The sequence below is a fragment of the Hyperolius riggenbachi genome, chromosome 4 (assembly GCF_040937935.1).
Source record: "Hyperolius riggenbachi isolate aHypRig1 chromosome 4, aHypRig1.pri, whole genome shotgun sequence".
Classification (NCBI taxonomy): Eukaryota; Metazoa; Chordata; class Amphibia; order Anura; family Hyperoliidae; genus Hyperolius; species Hyperolius riggenbachi.
In genome coordinates this window covers 142,463,666-142,482,111 of record NC_090649.1, presented here as the reverse complement: position 1 = coordinate 142,482,111, position 18,446 = coordinate 142,463,666, and the positions used below count along the sequence as shown (strand labels likewise).

Sequence of the window (18,446 nt, the reverse complement as noted above, 5' to 3'; positions counted from 1 at the left end):
AAATAACAAAACCTCGTATGGGGAACTACATATCTCTCCCAGCTTCCCCAAAATTGAAATCAACAGGCCAAATGTAACTGGGCGCCTAGTATCCTTGGGGGCTACTACTTGTCTCCTCAAACCTCTCAATGCCATGCGAACTCTGAAATCTTTAGTAACATCAGTTACACCCTGAACTTTGAAATAAAACGATAATGCAGCCAAATTTTTTGCTATTACCCCCGGGGTGATCCCCGCAACCCATTTTTCCGCCATGAATTTCAGCAACAAAAACAACCTTTCCTCATCTGCTTGGCAACCTCCAACTTGTCGCCACGACTCCTCCCATTGCGTCCACACCGCTGAATACGCTGCCCAGGTTGATGCTGACAATGATTGAGAAATCCAAACTCCTATTGTCCCACGGGTATCTTCCATAAGGCCGGAGGGCAGGAAGCCCCCTGCCGTTCTGCTCCCGGGACGAGGGTCCAAAATCTCTGCCATTGGAATCGAGAAAGAGCGTCAGCCACTTCATTCTCTACTCCAGGCAAATGGACTGCAAACATCAACATGTTGAATCTCAAACATCTTAACACCAACTGACGCAGTACTCTCACCACCGGAGGTGATGATGCCGTCAAACTATTGATTGCCTGCACCACACCCATATTGTCGCAATTGAATCGGATTCTCCTATTCCTCAACAAAGGTCCCCACAGCTCAACCGCCACCAAGATAGGGAATAATTCTAACAGTATCAAATTTTTCGTCAGGCCTAACGGTTCCCATGTTTCAGGCCAGGCCTCGGCGCACCACTTACCCGAGAAGAACGCCCCGAAGCCCAGAGATCCTGCGGCGTCCGTAAATAACTCCAAGTCATGGTTTGCGAGAGCTTCCTCCATCCACATAGAACGGCCATTAAAGTCAGCCAGGAATACCAACCACATACGCAAGTCCTCCTTGTGCTCTGCCACCAACCGGATCCTATGGTGCGGGGACGCAACGCCTGCTGTAGCCCTTGCCAAACGTCGGCAGAAAATACGCCCCATGGGCATAATTCTGCACGCAAAGTTCAGCTTACCGAGAAGCGACTGAAGCTCTCGCAAGGTGATCTTTTTTGAACCGAGCGTCCTGGTAATAGTGAGACGCAAGTCATCCACCTTATCACCAGGCAGCCTGCACTCCATGGCGACCGAGTCGATGACAATCCCCAAAAACTTGATTGTAGTCTGTGGGCCTTCGGTCTTTTCTTCTGCTAAGGGTATGCCAAACTGCGCACACACCTGGCGCATGGAGGCCAGCAGGTAAGCGCATTCAGCTAGAGCCTGCCCCCCGATAAAAGAAAGTCATCCAAATAATGAATGACTGACTTTAACCCTGACACTTCTTTGACCACCCATTCTACAAACGAACTAAAGCGCTCGAAGTAAGAACAGGATATGGAGCACCCCATCGGGAGGCAGCAGTCTACGTACAGGTGTGACTCCCAAAAGCAGCCCAGCAAGCGAAAACTATCTGGATGCACAGGAAGCAACCGAAAGGCTGCTTCCACATCAGCTTTAGCCAGCAAAGCCCCTTTTCCTGTCCTTTTGACCAGCCGGACTGCTGAGTCAAATGACGTATAAACAACCGATGAAGCCTCGGGATCTATACCGTCATTGACCGAAAAACCTCTCGGATGAGAAAGATGATGAATCAGCCTGTACGATCCTGGGTCCTTTTTTGGGACTAAACCTAGTGGAGATACCACCAAGTCAGTAATCGGGGATTCTGAAAAAGGGCCTGCCATGCGGCCCAACTCCACCTCCTTCAGTAATTTGGCAGAAACAACCTCTGGGCGTAACATAACAGACTTTAAATTGCGATATGGCGGATGAGAACCTGGGACACCTGAACTAGGAATATGAAAACCCTCCGCAAAGCCCTTACGCAGAAAATCCGCATCTACCGCATCCGGATACCTACTTAGATATCGCTCCATCCTTTCCACCATCACTGGAGTCCTCCCTTTTGTTTGCAGCATCTGCGGAACGACCTTTGTTCTGCTTATAGCACCTGGTAAGGGCATGGCTTCCACCACAGGATGAGCATTCATGCTTGAACCTGCACGAACTTCCGAATCTGCATGCCCCCTCATTAAACTTCCAGCACACTCCTGGCTTCTTATTAGCCGGCTGCCCAGCTGACCCTGAGCTGCCGGCAGCTCCCTGAAAGGGCTGATTGCTCTTAGTCCCGGGGATCATCAACTGCATCCACATGCCTATGTCTTTCTGATCCCACCTGATCGTTGGGCGAATCGCTTTACACTGCCTAAAATGTTCATCATAGCGCAGCCATGCTGAACCTCCGTATAACCTGTGGGCCTCCGCTATACATTCCTGGTAACAAAAAAGGGACGAGCAACACTCGGGTTGCTTCTCCCCCAGTACACTGGCATATATGGAAAAAGCCTGTGACCAGTTTTGGAACGTCCGGGGAATGAGTCGGTACCTCCTACGTTCCTCCTCCTCTTTTTTACTCTCGTCGGGCTTGACCCGATCCAAGTTAAACTTACCCAATTGCAGTAACGAGAAGATCTCGATATACTCACCCTTCCAAATTTTTTCCCTAACTTCCTGTTTTAAATGCAAACCCAACGGTCCAGAAAAGCAAAGATAAACCTCCCCTTTTGCTGCGTCTGCCAGCCGCACCGTATCCATTTCCTTATCCTTTGGGGCATTCTGCGCCGGGGCAGTGACCACCGCGTTGGTAACCACATTCCCCCCAGGCTGCGTAACCCCACCAGCTGGCACTAGTGCTGTGGACCCTCCCACACCCGAAGGAATCCATGCTGCCACAGGTGACTGCTCAGAGGCCACCTGGGTCCGACTAGGCCCCTGTAAGGCATCTCTGATGCCGACAAGCAGGGTATTAATGAGGGATAATGCCGATGATGAGCTGTCCCCTAAGCCTGTAGTAACTGCTGACTGTGCTTCAGACAGTGATCCCCCACTGCTACTCGCCCCACTAGCACTCTCCCCCCCCCTCACTAGCACATCACCCCTGTTATCATCATTTACAACATTTCCAACAAGGTTGCTCTCACCTGGCTGCACCGGACGTGGGTCCCGATCAGCCGACCCTCTTGGCCTTGCCGCCTCGAACCGACCACCATTTCCATCCGATCTCCCGGAAGCAGCGACCGCAGGGGAAGCGGCCCTGTTGTTACTCCTGCGCCTTTCACTTTCCAGTCGCCTCTCACCAGACCCCTCAGATTGGCGGTCCCCGTCTCGAGCCGACTGACCACGCAGTGATCCATTGCGCCCAGACCGTCCTCTGCTACCCGATGCTGTTTCCTGACGAGGTGGTGACGGAGAAGATGACCTGCCATGCCCAGCAGCCGCACTCCGTATGCTGCTATCAGAGCTACTGGACCTTGGTCTGCAAGCTTGCTTCCCCTTAGCAGCTGTCACCTTCTTCCCAGACCCCGAATTGGAGTCCTTCTTTGATCGCTTGGACTGCCTGGGTGTAGGGGCATCCGCCGCACGCTGCCGCCTCCCCTTAGTATCCTTCTGACCACTTCGCCTGTTTGAAGCTGCCGCTCCGCTCTGCTTGGGGTCACCTCTGCGCTGTTTGCCGCCACTAGGCCCCATACCGCTTGGGCCCGCCACCTCCTGGTCTCCTTGTGGTCGCTTACTCCCGGCCCCTTTGCTCCCAGCCGCGCTATTCTTCCTTGCTGGGGGGGCTGTAGTAGCTTGTCCCGGGCTACCTCCTCTCCTCTGACCTGCTGGGGAAGCGCTGGGACTCAGCCGCTCCGGCGGCCTGGAGATGCGTGCACTGACCCGCCCGGCTTGTTCGCTGGCTGCGCCCTCCGTCCTCTCCGCAATCTGCTGTGCCACCCATTCAGGTCCTCTTGCCGTTGCCTCGCTCCTCAGCATTGCCATCAGGCTGTCCAACTCCTCCATCACGTTGCTGTAAGCAGGAGAACACACAGAGAAGCCAACTTTCTCCTGTGATCTCCTCTCGTTCTGGCTCCTCCCCTTCCGCTGACACCCTTCCTGTCCTCAGCCACTGCTGTCCGACCCGCCTTCCCTCTGACTCAGGTCGCCTGGCCAAGCCCACCCAGAAATTAACCCCTTCCTTTCCTGACAGAAGGTCTATCCCTATCATGGGAGGCCTTCCTCAGCTCCTGCTCTCGCCTATCCAGGCCCTTCTGATCAAAACTACTCAAATACCCAGCTGACTAACTAACTAAGTGTAGGGAAGTGTAGTGGAGAAATTAAGTGTCCCTCTGCAAAGTGAATTTGCCAGTAGCAAGTGTTGTGTATTGTCCACCCTGCTGTGCGGTCTATGTCTGTGCTGCTACTGTTGGGTGCAGGATACATTGTGAAATCCACAATAAAAACATTGTTTCAAATCTGTGTGTGCCTATTTTTGTGCATCTGTGTCATTTATTCATGGACTCTGTATTTCGCATTGGTTATCAGAACCTGAGAACAGACAGGAAAAGAAGTCAGAAAAACACACAAAAAAACCCCACAACCAAAGAAAAAAAAAATCATTTTTAATTTTGATTAGTCTGTATTGTACTTGCGCGGCGCAGTTGCTGCAGGTCAAAAAAACCATGAACGGATCACTTTCCTTCACGTTTGCACGTTGTCCTCTGCAAGAAAAGCAGCTGCATCCTTCCCCCAGAGAGCTTCCAGCGGACTGGCAGGCAGAGCCCTGGCTGCAGCCCCTTTACTTAGCAGCTGCCTGGGCTCAGAGCATTGTGACATCATCGGTTGGCTTCCTGCATGACTCAGCACCACCTGCTCAGGTGCCTGCTTCAGTGCCAGGCTGTGAGAGTGTGCAGCAGGCTAGGAAGGCAACTCCTGTTTAGGCTCTCTACTCCCCGGCCTGTGTCTCCCTCTTGTGGCACACCGCGCATGTCCACACAGACAGAGAGAATTGAAGAGGAAGGAGGATGAACGAAAGAAAGATGCACTGTGTTCTCAAACAGCCAGCCAGGCTAGAGACTTGACTTCTTCCTCTGCCCTCCACACTCTCTCCTAGCGTGTTGCCAGAATGCAGGGAGCCGGAAGCCTACTTTACTTTTCTCTTCGACGTGGAGGCACGGCAGCGGAGGGGTGATGGCTGTTGTGGCGCTGGGCGGGGCCATGCTAATGTGATCAGGCGGCAGCTGAGCCTGGCCCGTGCGTCTGCGTTTAGCACAGGTGCGCCCATCCCGGGGGCCCGGCAGGCCTGCACAGGCAGTGGGAAGGGGCCCCCCCCCCTGGCAGCTGGTAGCTGGCCGGGATTAGCCGGCTGTGCGGGGCAGTGCTGGGTTGTGCGCTGTTCGCCGCTGCTGCATTTAGAAGGTAATTAGGGTTATCGCTTCTCGGCCTTTTGGCTAAGATCAAGTGTAGTATCTGTTCTTATCAGTTTAATATCTGATACGTCCCCTATCTGGGGACCATATATTAAATGGATTTTTGGAACAGGGAGATGGAAGAAGAGCTTGCTCTGTCCACTCTGCGCATCGACCTGGTATTGCAGTACCTCCAGGACCGGTGCACTACTCTCTCTAACTAGTGTCAAAAAACAGATCAAAACTACTCAAATACCCAGCTGACTAACTAACTAAGTGTAGGGAAGTGTAGTGGAGAAATTAAGTGTCCCTCTGCAAAGTGAATTTGCCAGTAGCAAGTGTTGTGTATTGTCCACCCTGCTGTGCGGTCTATGTCTGTGCTGCTACTGTTGGGTGCAGGATACATTGTGAAATCCACAATAAAAACATTGTTTCAAATCTGTGTGTGCCTATTTTTGTGCATCTGTGTCATTTATTCATGGACTCTGTATTTCGCATTGGTTATCAGAACCTGAGAACAGACAGGAAAAGAAGTCAGAAAAACACACAAAAAAAAACCCACAACCAAAGAAAAAAAAATCATTTTTAATTTTGATTAGTCTGTATTGTACTTGCGCGGCGCAGTTGCTGCAGGTCAAAAAAACCATGAACGGATCACTTTCCTTCACGTTTGCACGTTGTCCTCTGCAAGTAAAGCAGCTGCATCCTTCCCCCAGAGAGCTTCCAGCGGACTGGCAGGCAGAGCCCTGGCTGCAGCCCCTTTACTTAGCAGCTGCCTGGGCTCAGAGCATTGTGACATCATCGGTTGGCTTCCTGCATGACTCAGCACCACCTGCTCAGGTGCCTGCTTCAGTGCCAGGCTGTGAGAGTGTGCAGCAGGCTAGGAAGGCAACTCCTGTTTAGGCTCTCCACTCCCCGGCCTGTGTCTCCCTCTTGTGGCACACCGCGCATGTCCACACAGACAGAGAGATATGAAGAGGAAGGAGGATGAACGAAAGAAAGATGCACTGTGTTCTCAAACAGCCAGCCAGGCTAGAGACTTGACTTCTTCCTCTGCCCTCCACACTCTCTCCTAGCGTGTTGCCAGAATGCAGGGAGCCTGAAGCCTACTTTACTTTTCTCTTCGACGTGGAGGCACGGCAGCGGAGGGGTGATGGCTGTTGTGGCCCTGGGCGGGGCCATGCTAATGTGATCAGGTGGCAGCTGAGCCTGGCCCGTGCGTCTGCGTTTAGCACAGGTGCGCCCATCCCGGGGGCCCGGCAGGCCTGCACAGGCAGTGGGATGGGGCCCCCCCCCCCCCCTGGCAGCTGGTAGCTGGCCGGGATTAGCCGGCTGTGCGGGGCAGTGCTGGGTTGTGCGCTGTTCGCCGCTGCTGCATTTAGAAGGTAATTAGGGTTATCGCTTCTCGGCCTTTTGGCTAAGATCAAGTGTAGTATCTGTTCTTATCAGTTTAATATCTGATACGTCCCCTATCTGGGGACAATATATTAAATGGATTTTTGGAACAGGGAGATGGAAGAAGAGCTTGCTCTGTCCACTCCGCGCATCGACCTGGTATTGCAGTACCTCCAGGACCGGTGCACTACTCTCTCTAACTAGTGTCAAAAAACAGATCAAAACTACTCAAATACCCAGCTGACTAACTAACTAAGTGTAGGGAAGTGTAGTGGAGAAATTAAGTGTCCCTCTGCAAAGTGAATTTGCCAGTAGCAAGTGTTGTGTATTGTCCACCCTGCTGTGCGGTCTATGTCTGTGCTGCTACTGTTGGGTGCAGGATACATTGTGAAATCCACAATAAAAACATTGTTTCAAATCTGTGTGTGCCTATTTTTGTGCATCTGTGTCATTTATTCATGGACTCTGTATTTCGCATTGGGTATCAGAACCTGAGAACAGACAGGAAAAGAAGTCAGAAAAACACACAAAAAAAACCCACAACCAAAGAAAAAAAATCATTTTTAATTTTGATTAGTCTGTATTGTACTTGCGCGGCGCAGTTGCTGCAGGTCAAAAAAACCATGAACGGATCACTTTCCTTCACGTTTGCACGTTGTCCTCTGCAAGAAAAGCAGCTGCATCCTTCCCCCAGAGAGCTTCCAGCGGACTGGCAGGCAGAGCCCTGGCTGCAGCCCCTTTACTTAGCAGCTGCCTGGGCTCAGAGCATTGTGACATCATCGGTTGGCTTCCTGCATGACTCAGCACCACCTGCTCAGGTGCCTGCTTCAGTGCCAGGCTGTGAGAGTGTGCAGCAGGCTAGGAAGGCAACTCCTGTTTAGGCTCTCCACTCCCCGGCCTGTGTCTCCCTCTTGTGGCACACCGCGCACGTCCACACAGACAGAGAGATATGAAGAGGAAGGAGGATGAACGAAAGAAAGATGCACTGTGTTCTCAAACAGCCAGCCAGGCCAGAGACTTGACTTCTTCCTCTGCCCTCCACACTCTCTCCTAGCGTGTTGCCAGAATGCAGGGAGCCGGAAGCCTACTTTACTTTTCTCTTCGACGTGGAGGCACGGCAGCGGAGGGGTGATGGCTGTTGTGGCGCTGGGCGGGGCCATGCTAATGTGATCAGGCGGCAGCTGAGCCTGGCCCGTGCGTCTGCGTTTAGCACAGGTGCGCCCATCCCGGGGGCCCGGCAGGCCTGCACAGGCAGTGGGAAGGGGGCCCCCCCCCTGGCAGCTGGTAGCTGGCCGGGGTTAGCCGGCTGTGCGGGGCAGTGCTGGGTTGTGCGCTGTTCGCCGCTGCTGCATTTAGAAGGTAATTAGGGTTATCGCTTCTCGGCCTTTTGGCTAAGATCAAGTGTAGTATCTGTTCTTATCAGTTTAATATCTGATACGTCCCCTATCTGGGGACAATATATTAAATGGATTTTTGGAACAGGGAGATGGAAGAAGAGCTTGCTCTGTCCACTCCGCGCATCGACCTGGTATTGCAGTACCTCCAGGACCGGTGCACTACTCTCTCTAACTAGTGTCAAAAAACAGATCAAAACTACTCAAATACCCAGCTGACTAACTAACTAAGTGTAGGGAAGTGTAGTGGAGAAATTAAGTGTCCCTCTGCAAAGTGAATTTGCCAGTAGCAAGTGTTGTATATTGTCCACCCTGCTGTGCGGTCTATGTCTGTGCTGCTACTGTTGGGTGCAGGATACATTGTGAAATCCACAATAAAAACATTGTTTCAAATCTGTGTGTGCCTATTTTTGTGCATCTGTGTCATTTATTCATGGACTCTGTATTTCGCATTGGTTATCAGAACCTGAGAACAGACAGGAAAAGAAGTCAGAAAAACACACAAAAAAAACCCCACAACCAAAGAAAAAAAAAATCATTTTTAATTTTGATTAGTCTGTATTGTACTTGCGCGGCGCAGTTGCTGCAGGTCAAAAAAACCATGAACGGATCACTTTCCTTCACGTTTGCACGTTGTCCTCTGCAAGAAAAGCAGCTGCATCCTTCCCCCAGAGAGCTTCCAGCGGACTGGCAGGCAGAGCCCTGGCTGCAGCCCCTTTACTTAGCAGCTGCCTGGGCTCAGAGCATTGTGACATCATCGGTTGGCTTCCTGCATGACTCAGCACCACCTGCTCAGGTGCCTGCTTCAGTGCCAGGCTGTGAGAGTGTGCAGCAGGCTAGGAAGGCAACTCCTGTTTAGGCTCTCTACTCCCCGGCCTGTGTCTCCCTCTTGTGGCACACCGCGCATGTCCACACAGACAGAGAGAATTGAAGAGGAAGGAGGATGAACGAAAGAAAGATGCACTGTGTTCTCAAACAGCCAGCCAGGCTAGAGACTTGACTTCTTCCTCTGCCCTCCACACTCTCTCCTAGCGTGTTGCCAGAATGCAGGGAGCCGGAAGCCTACTTTACTTTTCTCTTCGACGTGGAGGCACGGCAGCGGAGGAGTGATGGCTGTTGTGGCGCTGGGCGGGGCCATGCTAATGTGATCAGGCGGCAGCTGAGCCTGGCCCGTGCGTCTGCGTTTAGCACAGGTGCGCCCATCCCGGGGGCCCGGCAGGCCTGCACAGGCAGTGGGAAGGGCCCCCCCCCCCCCTGGCAGCTGGTAGCTGGCCGGGATTAGCCGGCTGTGCGGGGCAGTGCTGGGTTGTGCGCTGTTCGCCGCTGCTGCATTTAGAAGGTAATTAGGGTTATCGCTTCTCGGCCTTTTGGCTAAGATCAAGTGTAGTATCTGTTCTTATCAGTTTAATATCTGATACGTCCCCTATCTGGGGACCATATATTAAATGGATTTTTGGAACAGGGAGATGGAAGAAGAGCTTGCTCTGTCCACTCTGCGCATCGACCTGGTATTGCAGTACCTCCAGGACCGGTGCACTACTCTCTCTAACTAGTGTTAACTAGTGTCAAAAAACAGATCAAAACTACTCAAATACCCAGCTGACTAACTAACTAAGTGTAGGGAAGTGTAGTGGAGAAATTAAGTGTCCCTCTGCAAAGTGAATTTGCCAGTAGCAAGTGTTGTGTATTGTCCACCCTGCTGTGCGGTCTATGTCTGTGCTGCTACTGTTGGGTGCAGGATACATTGTGAAATCCACAATAAAAACATTGTTTCAAATCTGTGTGTGCCTATTTTTGTGCATCTGTGTCATTTATTCATGGACTCTGTATTTCGCATTGGTTATCAGAACCTGAGAACAGACAGGAAAAGAAGTCAGAAAAACACACACAAAAAACCCCACAACCAAAGAAAAAAAAATCATTTTTAATTTTGATTAGTCTGTATTGTACTTGCGCGGCGCAGTTGCTGCAGGTCAAAAAAACCATGAACGGATCACTTTCCTTCACGTTTGCACGTTGTCCTTTGCAAGAAAAGCAGCTGCATCCTTCCCCCAGAGAGCTTCCAGCGGACTGGCAGGCAGAGCCCTGGCTGCAGACCCTTTACTTAGCAGCTGCCTGGGCTCAGAGCATTGTGACATCATCGGTTGGCTTCCTGCATGACTCAGCACCACCTGCTCAGGTGCCTGCTTCAGTGCCAGGCTGTGAGAGTGTGCAGCAGGCTAGGAAGGCAACTCCTGTTTAGGCTCTCCACTCCCCGGCCTGTGTCTCCCTCTTGTGGCACACCGCGCACGTCCACACAGACAGAGAGATATGAAGAGGAAGGAGGATGAACGAAAGAAAGATGCACTGTGTTCTCAAACAGCCAGCCAGGCCAGAGACTTGACTTCTTCCTCTGCCCTCCACACTCTCTCCTAGCGTGTTGCCAGAATGCAGGGAGCCGGAAGCCTACTTTACTTTTCTCTTCGACGTGGAGGCACGGCAGCGGAGGGGTGATGGCTGTTGTGGCGCTGGGCGGGGCCATGCTAATGTAATCAGGCGGCAGCTGAGCCTGGCCCGTGCGTCTGCGTTTAGCACAGGTGCGCCCATCCCGGGGGCCCGGCAGGCCTGCACAGGCAGTGGGAAGGGGGCCCCCCCCCTGGCAGCTGGTAGCTGGCCGGGGTTAGCCGGCTGTGCGGGGCAGTGCTGGGTTGTGCGCTGTTCGCCGCTGCTGCATTTAGAAGGTAATTAGGGTTATCGCTTCTCGGCCTTTTGGCTAAGATCAAGTGTAGTATCTGTTCTTATCAGTTTAATATCTGATACGTCCCCTATCTGGGGACAATATATTAAATGGATTTTTGGAACAGGGAGATGGAAGAAGAGCTTGCTCTGTCCACTCCGCGCATCGACCTGGTATTGCAGTACCTCCAGGACCGGTGCACTACTCTCTCTAACTAGTGTCAAAAAACAGATCAAAACTACTCAAATACCCAGCTGACTAAGTAACTAAGTGTAGGGAAGTGTAGTGGAGAAATTAAGTGTCCCTCTGCAAAGTGAATTTGCCAGTAGCAAGTGTTGTGTATTGTCCACCCTGCTGTGCGGTCTATGTCTGTGCTGCTACTGTTGGGTGCAGGATACATTGTGAAATCCACAATAAAAACATTGTTTCAAATCTGTGTGTGCCTATTTTTGTGCATCTGTGTCATTTATTCATGGACTCTGTATTTCGCATTGGTTATCAGAACCTGAGAACAGACAGGAAAAGAAGTCAGAAAAACACACACACAAAACCCCACAACCAAAGAAAAAAAAATCATTTTTAATTTTGATTAGTCTGTATTGTACTTGCGCGGCGCAGTTGCTGCAGGTAAAAAAAACCATGAACGGATCACTTTCCTTCACGTTTGCACGTTGTCCTTTGCAAGAAAAGCAGCTGCATCCTTCCCCCAGAGAGCTTCCAGCGGACTGGCAGGCAGAGCCCTGGCTGCAGCCCCTTTACTTAGCAGCTGCCTGGGCTCAGAGCATTGTGACATCATCGGTTGGCTTCCTGCATGACTCAGCACCACCTGCTCAGGTGCCTGCTTCAGTGCCAGGCTGTGAGAGTGTGCAGCAGGCTAGGAAGGCAACTCCTGTTTAGGCTCTCCACTCCCCGGCCTGTGTCTCCCTCTTGTGGCACACCGCGCATGTCCACACAGACAGAGAGATATGAAGAGGAAGGAGGATGAACGAAAGAAAGATGCACTGTGTTCTCAAACAGCCAGCCAGGCTAGAGACTTGACTTTTTCCTCTGCCCTCCACACTCTCTCCTAGCGTGTTGCCAGAATGCAGGGAGCAGGAAGCCTACTTTACTTTTCTCTTCGACGTGGAGGCACGGCAGCGGAGGGGTGATGGCTGTTGTGGCGCTGGGCGGGGCCATGCTAATGTGATCAGGCGGCAGCTGAGCCTGGCCCGTGCGTCTGCGTTTAGCACAGGTGCGCCCATCCCGGGGGCCCGGCAGGCCTGCACAGGCAGTGGGAAGGGGGCCTCCCCCTGGCAGCTGGTAGCTGGCCGGGGTTAGCCGGCTGTGCGGGGCAGTGCTGGGTTGTGCGCTGTTCGCCGCTGCTGCATTTAGAAGGTAATTAGGGTTATCGCTTCTCGGCCTTTTGGCTAAGATCAAGTGTAGTATCTGTTCTTATCAGTTTAATATCTGATACGTCCCCTATCTGGGGACCATATATTAAATGGATTTTTGGAACAGGGAGATGGAAGAAGAGCTTGCTCTGTCCACTCCGCGCATCGACCTGGTATTGCAGTACCTCCAGGACCGGTGCACTACTCTCTCTAACTAGTGTCAAAAAACAGATCAAAACTACTCAAATACCCAGCTGACTAACTAACTAAGTGTAGGGAAGTGTAGTGGAGAAATTAAGTGTCCCTCTGCAAAGTGAATTTGCCAGTAGCAAGTGTTGTGTATTGTCCACCCTGCTGTGCGGTCTATGTCTGTGCTGCTACTGTTGGGTGCAGGATACATTGTGAAATCCACAATAAAAACATTGTTTCAAATCTGTGTGTGCCTATTTTTGTGCATCTGTGTCATTTATTCATGGACTCTGTATTTTGCATTGGTTATCAGAACCTGAGAACAGACAGGAAAAGAAGTCAGAAAAACACACAAAAAAAACCCCACAACCAAAGAAAAAAAAATCATTTTTAATTTTGATTAGTCTGTATTGTACTTGCGCGGCGCAGTTGCTGCAGGTCAAAAAAACCATGAACGGATCACTTTCCTTCACGTTTGCACGTTGTCCTCTGCAAGAAAAGCAGCTGCATCCTTCCCCCAGAGAGCTTCCAGCGGACTGGCAGGCAGAGCCCTGGCTGCAGCCCCTTTACTTAGCAGCTGCCTGGGCTCAGAGCATTGTGACATCATCGGTTGGCTTCCTGCATGACTCAGCACCACCTGCTCAGGTGCCTGCTTCAGTGCCAGGCTGTGAGAGTGTGCAGCAGGCTAGGAAGGCAACTCCTGTTTAGGCTCTCCACTCCCCGGCCTGTGTCTCCCTCTTGTGGCACACCGCGCATGTCCACACAGACAGAGAGATATGAAGAGGAAGGAGGATGAACGAAAGAAAGATGCACTGTGTTCTCAAACAGCCAGCCAGGCTAGAGACTTGACTTCTTCCTCTGCCCTCCACACTCTCTCCTAGCGTGTTGCCAGAATGCAGGGAGCCGGAAGCCTACTTTACTTTTCTCTTCGACGTGGAGGCACGGCAGCGGAGGGGTGATGGCTGTTGTGGCGCTGGGCGGGGCCATGCTAATGTGATCAGGCGGCAGCTGAGCCTGGCCCGTGCGTCTGCGTTTAGCACAGGTGCGCCCATCCCGGGGGCCCGGCAGGCCTGCACAGGCAGTGGGAAGGGGCCCCCCCCCTGGCAGCTGGTAGCTGGCCGGGATTAGCCGGCTGTGCGGGGCAGTGCTGGGTTGTGCGCTGTTCGCCGCTGCTGCATTTAGAAGGTAATTAGGGTTATCGCTTCTCGGCCTTTTGGCTAAGATCAAGTGTAGTATCTGTTCTTATCAGTTTAATATCTGATACGTCCCCTATCTGGGGACCATATATTAAATGGATTTTTGGAACAGGGAGATGGAAGAAGAGCTTGCTCTGTCCACTCCGCGCATCGACCTGGTATTGCAGTACCTCCAGGACCGGTGCACTACTCTCTCTAACTAGTGTCAAAAAACAGATCAAAACTACTCAAATACCCAGCTGACTAACTAACTAAGTGTAGGGAAGTGTAGTGGAGAAATTAAGTGTCCCTCTGCAAAGTGAATTTGCCAGTAGCAAGTGTTGTGTATTGTCCACCCTGCTGTGCGGTCTATGTCTGTGCTGCTACTGTTGGGTGCAGGATACATTGTGAAATCCACAATAAAAACATTGTTTCAAATCTGTGTGTGCCTATTTTTGTGCATCTGTGTCATTTATTCATGGACTCTGTATTTCGCATTGGGTATCAGAACCTGAGAACAGACAGGAAAAGAAGTCAGAAAAACACACAAAAAAAACCCACAACCAAAGAAAAAAAATCATTTTTAATTTTGATTAGTCTGTATTGTACTTGCGCGGCGCAGTTGCTGCAGGTCAAAAAAAACATGAACGGATCACTTTCCTTCACGTTTGCACGTTGTCCTCTGCAAGAAAAGCAGCTGCATCCTTCCCCCAGAGAGCTTCCAGCGGACTGGCAGGCAGAGCCCTGGCTGCAGCCCCTTTACTTAGCAGCTGCCTGGGCTCAGAGCATTGTGACATCATCGGTTGGCTTCCTGCATGACTCAGCACCACCTGCTCAGGTGCCTGCTTCAGTGCCAGGCTGTGAGAGTGTGCAGCAGGCTAGGAAGGCAACTCCTGTTTAGGCTCTCCACTCCCCGGCCTGTGTCTCCCTCTTGTGGCACACCGCGCACGTCCACACAGACAGAGAGATATGAAGAGGAAGGAGGATGAACGAAAGAAAGATGCACTGTGTTCTCAAACAGCCAGCCAGGCCAGAGACTTGACTTCTTCCTCTGCCCTCCACACTCTCTCCTAGCGTGTTGCCAGAATGCAGGGAGCCGGAAGCCTACTTTACTTTTCTCTTCGACGTGGAGGCACGGCAGCGGAGGGGTGATGGCTGTTGTGGCGCTGGGCGGGGCCATGCTAATGTGATCAGGCGGCAGCTGAGCCTGGCCCGTGCGTCTGCGTTTAGCACAGGTGCGCCCATCCCGGGGGCCCGGCAGGCCTGCACAGGCAGTGGGAAGGGGGCCCCCCCCTGGCAGCTGGTAGCTGGCCGGGGTTCGCCGGCTGTGCGGGGCAGTGCTGGGTTGTGCGCTGTTCGCCGCTGCTGCATTTAGAAGGTAATTAGGGTTATCGCTTCTCGGCCTTTTGGCTAAGATCAAGTGTAGTATCTGTTCTTATCAGTTTAATATCTGATACGTCCCCTATCTGGGGACCATATATTAAATGGATTTTTGGAACAGGGAGATGGAAGAAGAGCTTGCTCTGTCCACTCCGCGCATCGACCTGGTATTGCAGTACCTCCAGGACCGGTGCACTACTCTCTCTAACTAGTGTCAAAAAACAGATCAAAACTACTCAAATACCCAGCTGACTAACTAACTAAGTGTAGGGAAGTGTAGTGGAGAAATTAAGTGTCCCTCTGCAAAGTGAATTTGCCAGTAGCAAGTGTTGTGTATTGTCCACCCTGCTGTGCGGTCTATGTCTGTGCTGCTACTGTTGGGTGCAGGATACATTGTGAAATCCACAATAAAAACATTGTTTCAAATCTGTGTGTGCCTATTTTTGTGCATCTGTGTCATTTATTCATGGACTCTGTATTTCGCATTGGTTATCAGAACCTGAGAACAGACAGGAAAAGAAGTCAGAAAAACACACAAAAAAACCCCCACAACCAAAGAAAAAAAAATCATTTTTAATTTTGATTAGTCTGTATTGTACTTGCGCGGCGCAGTTGCTGCAGGTCAAAAAAACCATGAACGGATCACTTTCCTTCACGTTTGCACGTTGTCCTCTGCAAGAAAAGCAGCTGCATCCTTCCCCCAGAGAGCTTCCAGCGGACTGGCAGGCAGAGCCCTGGCTGCAGCCCCTTTACTTAGCAGCTGCCTGGGCTCAGAGCATTGTGACATCATCGGTTGGCTTCCTGCATGACTCAGCACCACCTGCTCAGGTGCCTGCTTCAGTGCCAGGCTGTGAGAGTGTGCAGCAGGCTAGGAAGGCAACTCCTGTTTAGGCTCTCCACTCCCCGGCCTGTGTCTCCCTCTTGTGGCACACCGCGCATGTCCACACAGACAGAGAGATATGAAGAGGAAGGAGGATGAACGAAAGAAAGATGCACTGTGTTCTCAAACAGCCAGCCAGGCTAGAGACTTGACTTCTTCCTCTGCCCTCCACACTCTCTCCTAGCGTGTTGCCAGAATGCAGGGAGCCGGAAGCCTACTTTACTTTTCTCTTCGACGTGGAGGCACGGCAGCGGAGGGGTGATGGCTGTTGTGGCGCTGGGCGGGGCCATGCTAATGTGATCAGGCGGCAGCTGAGCCTGGCCCGTGCGTCTGCGTTTAGCACAGGTGCGCCCATCCCGGGGGCCCGGCAGGCCTGCACAGGCAGTGGGAAGGGGCCCCCCCCCTGGCAGCTGGTAGCTGGCCGGGATTAGCCGGCTGTGCGGGGCAGTGCTGGGTTGTGCGCTGTTCGCCGCTGCTGCATTTAGAAGGTAATTAGGGTTATCGCTTCTCGGCCTTTTGGCTAAGATCAAGTGTAGTATCTGTTCTTATCAGTTTAATATCTGATACGTCCCCTATCTGGGGACCATATATTAAATGGATTTTTGGAACAGGGAGATGGAAGAAGAGCTTGCTCTGTCCACTCCGCGCATCGACCTGGTATTGCAGTACCTCCAGGACCGGTGCACTACTCTCTCTAACTAGCGTCAAAAAACAGATCAAAACTACTCAAATACCCAGCTGACTAACTAACTAAGTGTAGGGAAGTGTAGTGGAGAAATTAAGTGTCCCTCTGCAAAGTGAATTTGCCAGTAGCAAGTGTTGTGTATTGTCCACCCTGCTGTGCGGTCTATGTCTGTGCTGCTACTGTTGGGTGCAGGATACATTGTGAAATCCACAATAAAAACATTGTTTCAAATCTGTGTGTGCCTATTTTTGTGCATCTGTGTCATTTATTCATGGACTCTGTATTTCGCATTGGGTATCAGAACCTGAGAACAGACAGGAAAAGAAGTCAGAAAAACACACAAAAAAACCCCACAACCAAAGAAAAAAAATCATTTTTAATTTTGATTAGTCTGTATTGTACTTGCGCGGCGCAGTTGCTGCAGGTCAAAAAAAACATGAACGGATCACTTTCCTTCACGTTTGCACGTTGTCCTCTGCAAGAAAAGCAGCTGCATCCTTCCCCCAGAGAGCTTCCAGCGGACTGGCAGGCAGAGCCCTGGCTGCAGCCCCTTTACTTAGCAGCTGCCTGGGCTCAGAGCATTGTGACATCATCGGTTGGCTTCCTGCATGACTCAGCACCACCTGCTCAGGTGCCTGCTTCAGTGCCAGGCTGTGAGAGTGTGCAGCAGGCTAGGAAGGCAACTCCTGTTTAGGCTCTCCACTCCCCGGCCTGTGTCTCCCTCTTGTGGCACACCGCGCACGTCCACACAGACAGAGAGATATGAAGAGGAAGGAGGATGAACGAAAGAAAGATGCACTGTGTTCTCAAACAGCCAGCCAGGCCAGAGACTTGACTTCTTCCTCTGCCCTCCACACTCTCTCCTAGCGTGTTGCCAGAATGCAGGGAGCCGGAAGCCTACTTTACTTTTCTCTTCGACGTGGAGGCACGGCAGCGGAGGGGTGATGGCTGTTGTGGCGCTGGGCGGGGCCATGCTAATGTGATCAGGCGGCAGCTGAGCCTGGCCCGTGCGTCTGCGTTTAGCACAGGTGCGCCCATCCCGGGGGCCCGGCAGGCCTGCACAGGCAGTGGGAAGGGGGCCCCCCCCCTGGCAGCTGGTAGCTGGCCGGGGTTAGCCGGCTGTGCGGGGCAGTGCTGGGTTGTGCGCTGTTCGCCGCTGCTGCATTTAGAAGGTAATTAGGGTTATCGCTTCTCGGCCTTTTGGCTAAGATCAAGTGTAGTATCTGTTCTTATCAGTTTAATATCTGATACGTCCCCTATCTGGGGACCATATATTAAATGGATTTTTGGAACAGGGAGATGGAAGAAGAGCTTGCTCTGTCCACTCCGCGCATCGACCTGGTATTGCAGTACCTCCAGGACCGGTGCACTACTCTCTCTAACTAGTGTCAAAAAACAGATCAAAACTACTCAAATACCCAGCTGACTAACTAACTAAGTGTAGGGAAGTGTAGTGGAGAAATTAAGTGTCCCTCTGCAAAGTGAATTTGCCAGTAGCAAGTGTTGTGTATTGTCCACCCTGCTGTGCGGTCTATGTCTGTGCTGCTACTGTTGGGTGCAGGATACATTGTGAAATCCACAATAAAAACATTGTTTCAAATCTGTGTGTGCCTATTTTTGTGCATCTGTGTCATTTATTCATGGACTCTGTATTTCGCATTGGTTATCAGAACCTGAGAACAGACAGGAAAAGAAGTCAGAAAAACACACAAAAAAAACCCCACAACCAAAGAAAAAAAAATCATTTTTAATTTTGATTAGTCTGTATTGTACTTGCGCGGCGCAGTTGCTGCAGGTCAAAAAAACCATGAACGGATCACTTTCCTTCACGTTTGCACGTTGTCCTCTGCAAGAAAAGCAGCTGCATCCTTCCCCCAGAGAGCTTCCAGCGGACTGGCAGGCAGAGCCCTGGCTGCAGCCCCTTTACTTAGCAGCTGCCTGGGCTCAGAGCATT

At 51.6% G+C, this 18,446-nt stretch overlaps 10 non-coding genes across 10 annotated transcripts; all 10 read left to right on the top strand.

Annotated features, from left to right (window-relative positions):
- Positions 1-5,330: 5,330 nt before the first annotated feature.
- Positions 5,331-5,521, top strand: LOC137505616 (U2 spliceosomal RNA). Its single transcript, XR_011020224.1, has one exon. It is a non-coding gene; the product is annotated as a U2 spliceosomal RNA (small nuclear RNA).
- Positions 5,522-6,705: 1,184 nt separating this feature from the next.
- LOC137505625 (U2 spliceosomal RNA) lies at positions 6,706-6,896 on the top strand. Its single transcript, XR_011020233.1, has one exon. It is a non-coding gene; the product is annotated as a U2 spliceosomal RNA (small nuclear RNA).
- Positions 6,897-8,074: 1,178 nt separating this feature from the next.
- On the top strand, positions 8,075-8,265 carry LOC137505614 (U2 spliceosomal RNA). Its single transcript, XR_011020222.1, has one exon. It is a non-coding gene; the product is annotated as a U2 spliceosomal RNA (small nuclear RNA).
- A 1,183-nt stretch (positions 8,266-9,448) lies between these two features.
- On the top strand, positions 9,449-9,639 carry LOC137505615 (U2 spliceosomal RNA). The gene has a single exon (XR_011020223.1). It is a non-coding gene; the product is annotated as a U2 spliceosomal RNA (small nuclear RNA).
- A 1,190-nt stretch (positions 9,640-10,829) lies between these two features.
- Positions 10,830-11,020, top strand: LOC137505603 (U2 spliceosomal RNA). The gene has a single exon (XR_011020211.1). It is a non-coding gene; the product is annotated as a U2 spliceosomal RNA (small nuclear RNA).
- Positions 11,021-12,199: 1,179 nt separating this feature from the next.
- Positions 12,200-12,390, top strand: LOC137505292 (U2 spliceosomal RNA). Its single transcript, XR_011019912.1, has one exon. It is a non-coding gene; the product is annotated as a U2 spliceosomal RNA (small nuclear RNA).
- A 1,179-nt stretch (positions 12,391-13,569) lies between these two features.
- LOC137505281 (U2 spliceosomal RNA) lies at positions 13,570-13,760 on the top strand. The gene has a single exon (XR_011019901.1). It is a non-coding gene; the product is annotated as a U2 spliceosomal RNA (small nuclear RNA).
- Positions 13,761-14,937: 1,177 nt separating this feature from the next.
- LOC137505270 (U2 spliceosomal RNA) lies at positions 14,938-15,128 on the top strand. The gene has a single exon (XR_011019890.1). It is a non-coding gene; the product is annotated as a U2 spliceosomal RNA (small nuclear RNA).
- A 1,179-nt stretch (positions 15,129-16,307) lies between these two features.
- Positions 16,308-16,498, top strand: LOC137505258 (U2 spliceosomal RNA). The gene has a single exon (XR_011019879.1). It is a non-coding gene; the product is annotated as a U2 spliceosomal RNA (small nuclear RNA).
- A 1,178-nt stretch (positions 16,499-17,676) lies between these two features.
- LOC137505247 (U2 spliceosomal RNA) lies at positions 17,677-17,867 on the top strand. The gene has a single exon (XR_011019868.1). It is a non-coding gene; the product is annotated as a U2 spliceosomal RNA (small nuclear RNA).
- Positions 17,868-18,446: the final 579 nt, after the last annotated feature.